At 38.9% G+C, this 9,781-nt stretch overlaps 1 pseudogene; it reads right to left on the reverse strand.

Moving 5' to 3' along the window:
• Positions 1-4,035: 4,035 nt before the first annotated feature.
• LOC127487993 (palmitoyltransferase ZDHHC2 pseudogene) lies at positions 4,036-5,699 on the reverse strand (annotated as a pseudogene).
• Between the last annotated feature and the right edge of the window lie 4,082 nt (positions 5,700-9,781).

Consider the following 9,781-nt stretch of genomic DNA (forward strand, 5'->3'; position numbering starts at 1 on the left):
GCACCTCTTTTTCAACATTCATTGATTCATTAATTCATTTATTAATTGTATTAAATTATACAATTTGTATTACCCTATGACAAAAATTGGAGGAGAGTAAAAAAGACATTGTTGTTTCAAATGAGATACTGTCACTGAGAATGATATTACATTTCCTTTTTAAAAGATTTATTTTATTTATTTGAAAGGTAGAGTTACAGAGAAAAGGAGAGAAAGAGAGATCTTTCACCCACTGGTTCACTACTCAAATGATTGCAATGACTGGGCCTGGGTCACTCTGAAGCCAGGAGATTCATCTGAGGCTTCCATGTGGATGCAAGGGCCCAAGGACTTTGGCCATCTTCTGCTACTATCCTAGGTGCATTATCAGGGAGCTGAATCAAAGGAGAAGCAGTCAAAGCTAGTGCCACTATAAAGCAGCAGTTTTACCTGCTAAGCCACAATGCTGCCCCTTTTGATATCTTTAAAATCATCTTCACTATATTTTCAATATCAGGTAAACAATTGATTGTTTTAAATTAAACTGTCACTACACTGATTGGTTGCTTGCAAAAAGTAAAAGAAAAATTTTTCTCAATAAAGATAGGATCATTCAGAACCTCAAATTATGTCTGCATTTTTTTTTCATGCAAAGTATCTAAAATACAACTTAGATTTAATAGACATGCTGGGAAGAAAGATATATGAAACAGAATGACTGGAGATCTATATATTGGAGTTACCAAGACTAGAATATAGATAACTGACAAATATTCAAGAGTCATGATAAAACAGTTTTCACAGAGAAATAAAAATTTAGTATAAAAAATCACATAGAAATACTTTAACACAAAAACAGAAAGACTAAAATAAGTCAGTGAATGAGATTAATAACAGTTTAGAAAAAGCTAAAGTGAAAGAGAAGTGGAATACTTGCTGGCCTTCAGAATTCATGGAGGATTGGCTCCAATGCCACTCACAGATTTCCAAATTCATGGATTTCTAAATCTCTTATATAAAATGGCATAGTATTTATACATAACATATTCACATCTTCTGGTACACCTTAAATCATCTAGATTTACTTAAATACCTAATAAAATGTAAATGCTATGAAAATAATTATTGTATTATTGAAAGAATAATGTCAAGAAATATTTTTTGACAGGCAGAGTGGACAGTGAGAGAGAGACAGAGATAAAAGGTCTTTCTTTTCCATTGGTTCCCTCCCCAAAATGGCTGCTATGGCTGGCGCGTTGTGGCCAGCGCACCGCACCGATCTGAAGCCAGGAACCTGGTGCTTCTTCTGGTCTCCCATGCGGGTGCAGGGCCCAAGCACTTGGGCCATCCTCGACTGCCTTCCCAGGCCACAGCAGAGAGCTGGACTGGAAGAGGAGCAGCTGGGACTAGAACCCGGGGTGCTGGCACCGCAGGTGGAGGATTAGCCTAGTGAGCCGCCGCACTGGCCAACAAGAAATCTTTGAATGTACAATTAAATCTAACATGTAGATTTCATTTTTTTGAAAAATTTTTATTTTAATTGTTTTACTTTTCCAAATGCAATTTTTAGGTATAATCACTTAGGTGCTTAAATGAATACATAAAGACCCAGAGGGGATCTTACCAGTACTCTAACAAGGTGAAGTATACAAATCCCTCTTTTCCCCCTAGCTTCCAGCTTTGCAAGAGGGAACACCTAACAAAATTCAGTTCAGTATATCGCTATACTAGTTCTGTGCTTTGAAAAAATATCTGGTGACCTATGAGTCTGATACATCAAATGCTGCTCTTTCCCTTAAGACTTCTAACAGTAGTTATCATTTCTAGTGTGGCACTTCAGGATAATGAATAATGACCAAGGGATAAAAAACTTTAAGGTAAAAGCAAGACTATATCATGTCTTCCCAGATTTTTTGAAGCAGATTGTCAAATTCTTAAAAAAAAGTCTGAAAAAGACTGCTGCTATATTGTTCAAAGAATTGCTTTCCTATAAAATGGACTTGGCCTATGTAGCTCATTCCATAAACACATTTAATATAAAACTCTTCATATTTTTAGCAAGGATAAGTAATTTTAAAGATGAGTAATGGAGTTTTTATTCCATTGTCCTCTGGTATTTTAGTTTATTGAATATTTTTCTAACAAACATTTTGAACAGTTTATTATCATTTTCTCTTTGATTACCTACCAGTTACTTAACTATGTGTTTTTTGTTTTGTTTTGTCTTGTTTTAAAGACAGAGTTACAGAGAGAAGTAGAGACACACAGAGAGAGAGAGAGAGATCTGGTTCACCCCCCGCAATGGGCAGAGCTGTGCCGATCTGAAGCTAGGAACCAGGAGCTTCTTTCAGGTCTCCCACATGGGTGCAGGGGCCCAAGGACTTGGACCATCTTCTTCTGCTATCCCAAGCCATAGCAGAGAGCTGAATCAGAAGAGGAGAGCTGGGACTAGAACCGGTGCCCATATGGGATGTCAGTGCTCCAAGCCAGGGCTTTAACCTACTCCACCACAGTGCAGGCCCCTCAACTTTTCTTTTCAACATCACAAATACAATAGCTTAGAGTTAGCCTTTCTGCTTTTGTTTTTGAAAGTAGATCCTGGAGATATTTAGAGTCCTAACTGGAGATTTAGCAATTAAATAATATAATTTAATGATACACCACTGTCTCCTGTTTTCTTTTTTAAATTTATTTGACAGGAAAAGTTATAGACAGTGAGAGAAAGAGAAAGAGAAAAAGGTCTTCCTTCTGTTGGTTCACTCCCCAAATGGCCGCTAAAGCTGGTGCTGTGACTGAAAGAGCTGGACTGGAAGAAGAGCAACTGGGACTAGAACCAGTACCCATATGGGATACCAGCACAGCAGGTGGAGGATTAACCAAGTGAGCCATGGCGCTGGCCCCAACTACGTGGTTTTAAAAGGTAATCTGCTTTAAATTCTCAAAGTCAATACTAAAAAAAGTATAGAGCTTATCCTAATTGTTAACATTTACAAAACGTATAGTTCATTCAAATAAAAAATAATACTTTTTTTGTAAATAATGCATACAAAGCACAAGAGCTTCTTAGTATATTTAGTGAAGCCAAACATTTTGACATCAACAAAAACATCTTTTTATCTTAAACTAAATTTTCAAACAGCATGCCATTTAGTTCATACTGAACTAAATTTCCAAAACAATATGATTTTTGCTTAATGATTTGCATAATTTAATCTTGATAGGTACTTCAGGAAACATATAGTTTTACTGTCATAGTTTTGATGAGAAGACATAATAAAAATAATATAGATACCACTGGAGGATTAACAGGACAAATAATAGAGATGTTACAGAAGGGCAAATCCATTGAACCAAAAGGAATTCTTAACAGAAGTTCAATACTTTTACTAAGTTCAATAGGAGAAATGACCAAAAAAGATGTTTGTAAAAACCTAAGCCCACAAAAGTGTATCAGAATTCAATCTTAATAATATTGCAGATTTTCCTCCAATTACAAAAATCAGGAAAGATGAAAGGTGTTTCTGATTTAGAATTATTTTCTAAGAACATTGGATTCATTCTCAGAAATGTGTTCTAGCCATTTGCTTGCTCAGAAAGCTCCAGCTTCAATGTTCATACTTATTTTCTAATGGGGAGCAAAGTCTAGAAGTAATTAAAGTCTGATAAAAATGGATGGTGATCTTCAAGTACAGGCCATTTGGACTTTGTAATGAAGTCATAGTTATGACAGGTCACTACGTCTGAGGTTCATTTCCTATCAGAAGGAAAAGTAAAAGAAGTCTGGTTTATTTCCCCTACCTTCTTAACAGTAACTAATAGATTTTACAAATCAAGCACCTTATAATGTGACATGAAATCCTTTAAATCTGAAACAATATCTTAACAGTCTCAATTTTTGAAATAAAAATCAGATAATCAATGAAGTTTTTAAGTAACAAACTGTGCTACCCACATTATTTAGGTGAAAACTGGCTCATAAATTTAGGCTGAGTTTTCAATAGAAGATATTTCTTCTTTGATTCATATACAATAAAACATTTTAATATTTAATAAGAATCTCTGTTTCTGTATATTGGATCCAAAGTGTGTTATGTTTTAAGTAACAACTTGCAGACAATTAACTCATATTCTGGATATCCAAACGGTGCCTTCATATGGGAGCCTTTCATCCACGTACAGCATCGATACTTTAATAAAGCATGAATTTACTTTGCTTGAGGATTAAGTCTCATTCTCCATGGTTAATACAGGATTGCTCATAGGAGCTTTGCCTCTTCCAGGGCTTATGTTGCTTTCTGTCCAAGACTGAGAGTCAGTGAGAAGGTGGCTCTGGAATTCTCTCTATGGATTTGCAGGAACTGATGGTTTTCAGGATTTTTAGCTGTTGAATTCAGTCCTGCAGGAGTAGATGGTTGTTCAGGATCCTGGTTAACAAGGCAAGTTGGGAAGGAACAGCCATCAGACAGATGTGAAAAAATGGGTAACAACCAGTACTTCTTCTCATCACCAAAAACTTGTCTCATTATTTTTACTGAGACCTAAGCTGAATCCATTCTTATTGGTTCCACGTCGAGATAGTGGACTCCTGAATGCCTCTAATGTAGATTTATTTTTGCTGACTAGCCAACAATGATAGCCAAATAGAGAAGATAAGCTGACAGAAAACTAGCTGCAGCAAAGAATAGAAACAGCATATGGAACTTGGCTTGAGTATCTGGTAGACCACTTGTCCAAAATTTGACAACATACTGTAAGTCTGTAGCAGTGATAAAAAGGCAGTACAGCAGATAATAAGCCACGAAAAGGAGGAAGAATTTATAATCTGAAATTCCCACACAATTGTTCACCCATGGGCAATGATGATCCATCTTCAAAATACATTTATCGCAGATGGAACAGTGATGGCAGTGATCTGGTTTTATAAGTTGGCATCTGTCACAGTAGCGGATGGCTCCAGTCATGGTCCTGGTATAAATGGGAAGATCCTTGGCTGCTTGCCTAAGAGCTTCCTGATGGGGTTGTCCTCTTGGCTCTCTCTCCAACAATTCTTTCTCTGCATAAGAGAGATGGAATTCTTTGGAAGGATCCATTGGTAATATATAGTTTTGCAGTAAGACCTGACAAACATCGCAAAAAGTAGATGATAAGCCAACAAGCACACAACTTGTTCGCCAGTGTTTTCCATGGAAACTAGGCAAAGCTGGATGGTGGAGGCATAGTAGGACCAGCCCTGGAGGAGGCTGATGAACACCGCTGGGATCCAGGACAGCACCCACCACAACACACGCCGGTACCACCGCCTGATGCTGCGTGGGCCCGAGGGCACCATCTTCCAGTGACATCCACTTGCCCAGCTCTGGCCTTGGGGTGGGCTGGCCATGCCCGGCGCTCCCCAGCAGGACAGGACTGGGGGTGGGGGCTGGTTGTGCTGTGGCCACTGCCGCCGCCATTGTGGACGCCCGTCTCCTCAGCCCAGCGGAGGCTGCAGCCACAGGAGGAGGAGGCAGAGGAGGAAGCTCTACATGTAAATTTAAAAATGTATTTTCTGTCGATGTTTTTTGCTGAACACATGGATGCATAATCTGTTTATAGAAAGCCAAATCCAAGAGAGAATGAAATATTCAGTCTTAAAATGGGGAGAAAATAAAAGATGAAAAATGACAATGATGTATGAATTAAATAAGTCACAGAGAAACTGCTCACATTTTTAAATTGTAGGCCCAAGTGGAAAGGATTAAAAAGGAGAAACAAGAAACAGAAATAATGTTGAAGCAGAAAATCATTGAAAATTTTCCAAAACTTTCAAAAGTCAACAATCATCAACTCATAGATCCATTAAAAGCTGCAAACCATTTTCAAGGTAAACCATACTTAGCCGTAGTTTCACTTTTTGAAACTAAAGACAACAAAATATATAATCTCCAAAGCATCTAAAGTGAGAGAATAGCTGACTTATCTGTGTCTGGCTTCACTGTATTAGTTGAGGAATCTGAATTTTGTACTGCCATCAGTATATGTGTATAATCAGTATTCATTAACACCTATAGACATCATATGTGAAAGTGTATTTATATATATGCAATTTCAAATAAAAATTGAAATGTATCATAGCTGGCACATTTTTACTCAAGCAAATATTGAAGCAAACATTCTGACTGGAGAAAAATAGTCTCAGAAGAACAATGGTGAAGAAATTAATGAATCTTGACTTGAAACTTTTCTATTATCATTGTGTGTATTCCATATTTTTTGCATTATATAGTTTCTATCCCTTATAATAAAGAAAAGGTAAGGAACAAGAGATGTTAAAATGAGGTAAAAATGCTGAGTGTAACTGAGCAAGCCTGAGAATCTAAAAGCATTGTCCTGATGTCTTGACTAATCAGTAAAAGTGATAACTAGACAGAAACCTTAGAATTTTCTCCTTATCTCATCTCTGTGTGAGATTACCACAGTAAATTACAGGATTATGCTTTGCCCATAGTAAAAATGGTCTCAAAAATTAAAAAGTGGTTTTTGTTCCAGAGAACAAAATTAGGCAGACTATTCATATCAATCATCTCCAGGAGAGGAGGAGTGGGAGCAGGCCTGGGTGGAGGAAGAGGCTCCTACAGAGTAGGGAGGGATTGCATTTCACACACAAGCAGTTATGCAAACACACACCCACCATGCCTAGAAAAAGAGAAAGGGACACTGAAGAGGAGAGCAGGGGACCTGCTGGAGGACTCCCTAAAGTTCCAAAGAGGTAGAAGACCTCAAAGTGGAAAAGGCCGCAGCCACCATACAGGGGAGTGGCCTGTCCCCACAGAGGTAGAGAACAACACCTGCTCCAACACAGGCCCCCCGGTATGCCTCAGGCTCCAGGCTCCAGCTTGAGATGCCTCAGGAGGAAGAGAAGGAGGAAGAAGGCTTCCAAGGAAAAGACTGAGCCTCCCAGTGTCAGAGATCATAAGAGACTGTAGCCACCAATATTTCAAGAGGGGCCCCCTCCACATTCCTGCCACTGATTCGGTGTTACTGGGGACTTTGGCCATAGCCTGCAAACTGGGAACCTGCTCTCCTCCTCCACTCATTTTCCTCACAAGTCCAGCCCCTGAAGATTGATCTGGGCTAGGTAGTCCATCTGGCCCTTCCTTGCAGGTCCTCACACACTTAAGATCAGTCAGGGCCATGTTTAAGCTCTGAATGAGATTACACCTCAGTGTGCCTTCTTAATTAGAGCTGTTTCCCAGGGCTTCTCCTGGGGCACCGGCCAGCTCCTTCCACCTCATGATATCCCTCTCCCCTTCCCCCAGGCATTCTGGAGCACTGGGTTTCTCTTCCTTTAATATATTGAAGCTGTGGGTTTATTTTTCTTGCCTAATGGTTCTGCCAAAAACTTCCATGACTATATTGAATAGCAATGGTGAAAGTGGGCAGGCATCTTTATCTAGTTGCAGATTTCAGTGCAAATGCTTCCAGCTTTCATCCATTGAATATGATACTGGTTGTGTGTTTGTTATCTATTGCCTTGATTGTGCTGAGTAATGCTCCTTACATACCCAATTTGCTTAATATTTATATCATGAAAGGATGTTGTATGTATCAAATGCTTTCTCTGCATCTTTTGAGATAATAATATGGCTTTTATGCTTCAATTTGTTGATATGATGTGTCACATTTACTGATTTGCCTATGTTGCACCATCCTTACATACCAGGGATAACTCCTATATGATCCTGGTGAATCATCTTTCTGATGTGTTGTAGGATTCAATTAGCTAGTATTTTGTTGAGAGTTTTTGTGTCTATGTTCATAAGGGACATTGGTCTGTAGTTCTCTTTCTATATTTTTTTCAGGTTATTGAATTAAAGTGATGCTGGCCTCATAGAAGGAGTTTGGGAGGAATTCACCCCTTTCAATTATTTTAAATAATTGGAGAATAATTAGAATTTGTCCTTTTTTAAAGGACTGGTGGGCCAGTGCCACAGCTCACTAGGCTAATCCTCTACCTGTGGCACCAGCACCCCAGGCTCTAGTCCTGCTTGAAGCACTGGTCCTGTCCCAGTTGCTCCTCTTCCAGTCCAGCTCTCTGCTTTGGCCCGGGAGTGCAGTGGAGGATGGCCCATGTCCTTGGGCCCTGAACCCATGTGAGAGACCAGGAGGAAGCACCTGGCTCCTGGCTTTGGATCAGCACAGTGCGCCAGCCACAATGTGCCAGCCATAGGGGCCACTTTGGGGGGTGAACCAATGGAAAAAGGAAGACCTTTCTCTCTGTCTCTCTCTCTCACTGTCTAACTCTGCCTGTCAAAAAAATAAATAAATAAATTAAAAAAAAGACTTGTGGAGTTCAGCAGTGAAGCCATCCAGTCCTGGGCTTTTCTTTGCTGTGAGGATCTTTATTACTGATTCCATTGCTATCTTGATTATTGGTCTGTTTAGGTTTTTGTCTTCATGACTACAATATGGTAGACTGTATGTGTCTTGAAATACATCCATTTCTTCTAGATTTTCCAGTTTATTGGATAAATGGATTTAATAATTATGAATATGTGGTTTTGAGTTCAAGTTCTCAATTAAATAAAAGATCATTTAGCTTGTTGTCCTTCTTTCCTTCTCATCAGTTCAAATATGTGGGTTCCCTGTAGGTTTCACTATCAACTGTGTCAGTGAGACCACATGTCTCAGCTGCCTTTGTTCAGTCCCATTTTACACCAATCTGGTGTCCTGCATTACTTAAAATTTTCTGAATTTATCATTTTTAACAAAATTTTACTTAATAATTCCATTAATGGAAGTCAAGTCGGATTAGGACAACCTTCACATTGCATTTCCAGATTCTGCCATAGAATCTTATTGTGGTATATGAGGCTTTTTTTTTTTTCTGTTAATAGGGGTCTCACTTTAACAAATGGTTCAGTCTGCAAGACACTTAGAACAATCCTCCCTCTTTATTGGATCTTTTCTGAGTGCAACATACTTACTATCTCACAAGGGCAGCATGCAGAGCACAAGCTCATAAAATGAAATGTTCCTCTAAAGAAGTAGCTAGGCAGAACAAATGCCTTCTTGTTTTGAATAGTGATGGTTAGGGAAGGAATTACCTGTTTATCCTGATGCCCCTTTGGTCTACCAGCTCATTGCCTCATGTGACAAGTCTGAGGTTGAGTTGGGCTAGTGGGAAACTTAACATTTTTGGCTATGTACACATGAATTATGTGTATATGGCTTAATAGCTGTTAAGCTATTGCTTTTCTTCTTTTTTAACTATCTTTGAACCACTACTTGTCAATATCATCCAACATAATTACTGGTATTTAACCACTGTTGATGTATATAAGTTTCCCAGGAGACCTTCTGATTCCTGTCTTTTCCCCTTTACAACACTGACTTGGGACACAAAATCCTGACACTGCTACATTAGTGCTCAGTTTCTCCCATGGGTATATGGTCGTCCCTCAAACTTTCCTAGATCATTTTCAGGGTAACCACAGCTTGTCTGAGATAGGAAGTTCCAATGCTCTCCCAGTCACCTAAATAATTGTAGTTCATCTTCTGACTTCCCACAAAACACCTTGCAGCAGGTTTTAAAATTACCAAGAACTTCCTTAAGATTTCAAGACAAACAGGAACATAACACAGTCAGACACCTGCACATCCACCTTTTAAACCAACATAAAGATGTTTTGGAAGCTTGCATCAAGTTAGAAGACACCTCCATCTTATATTGTAATGATTCCTTCACACTACACCAAGGAAACACAGCAGGCTTTGGAAACCTGAATAATTGCACCATAGTCATTATATCCCTCCACAGACCCAT

Source organism: Oryctolagus cuniculus, chromosome Y (genome assembly GCF_051225735.1).
Source record: "Oryctolagus cuniculus isolate XC-2025 breed Fujian yellow rabbit chromosome Y, ASM5122573v1, whole genome shotgun sequence".
NCBI classification, from domain to species: Eukaryota; Metazoa; Chordata; class Mammalia; order Lagomorpha; family Leporidae; genus Oryctolagus; species Oryctolagus cuniculus.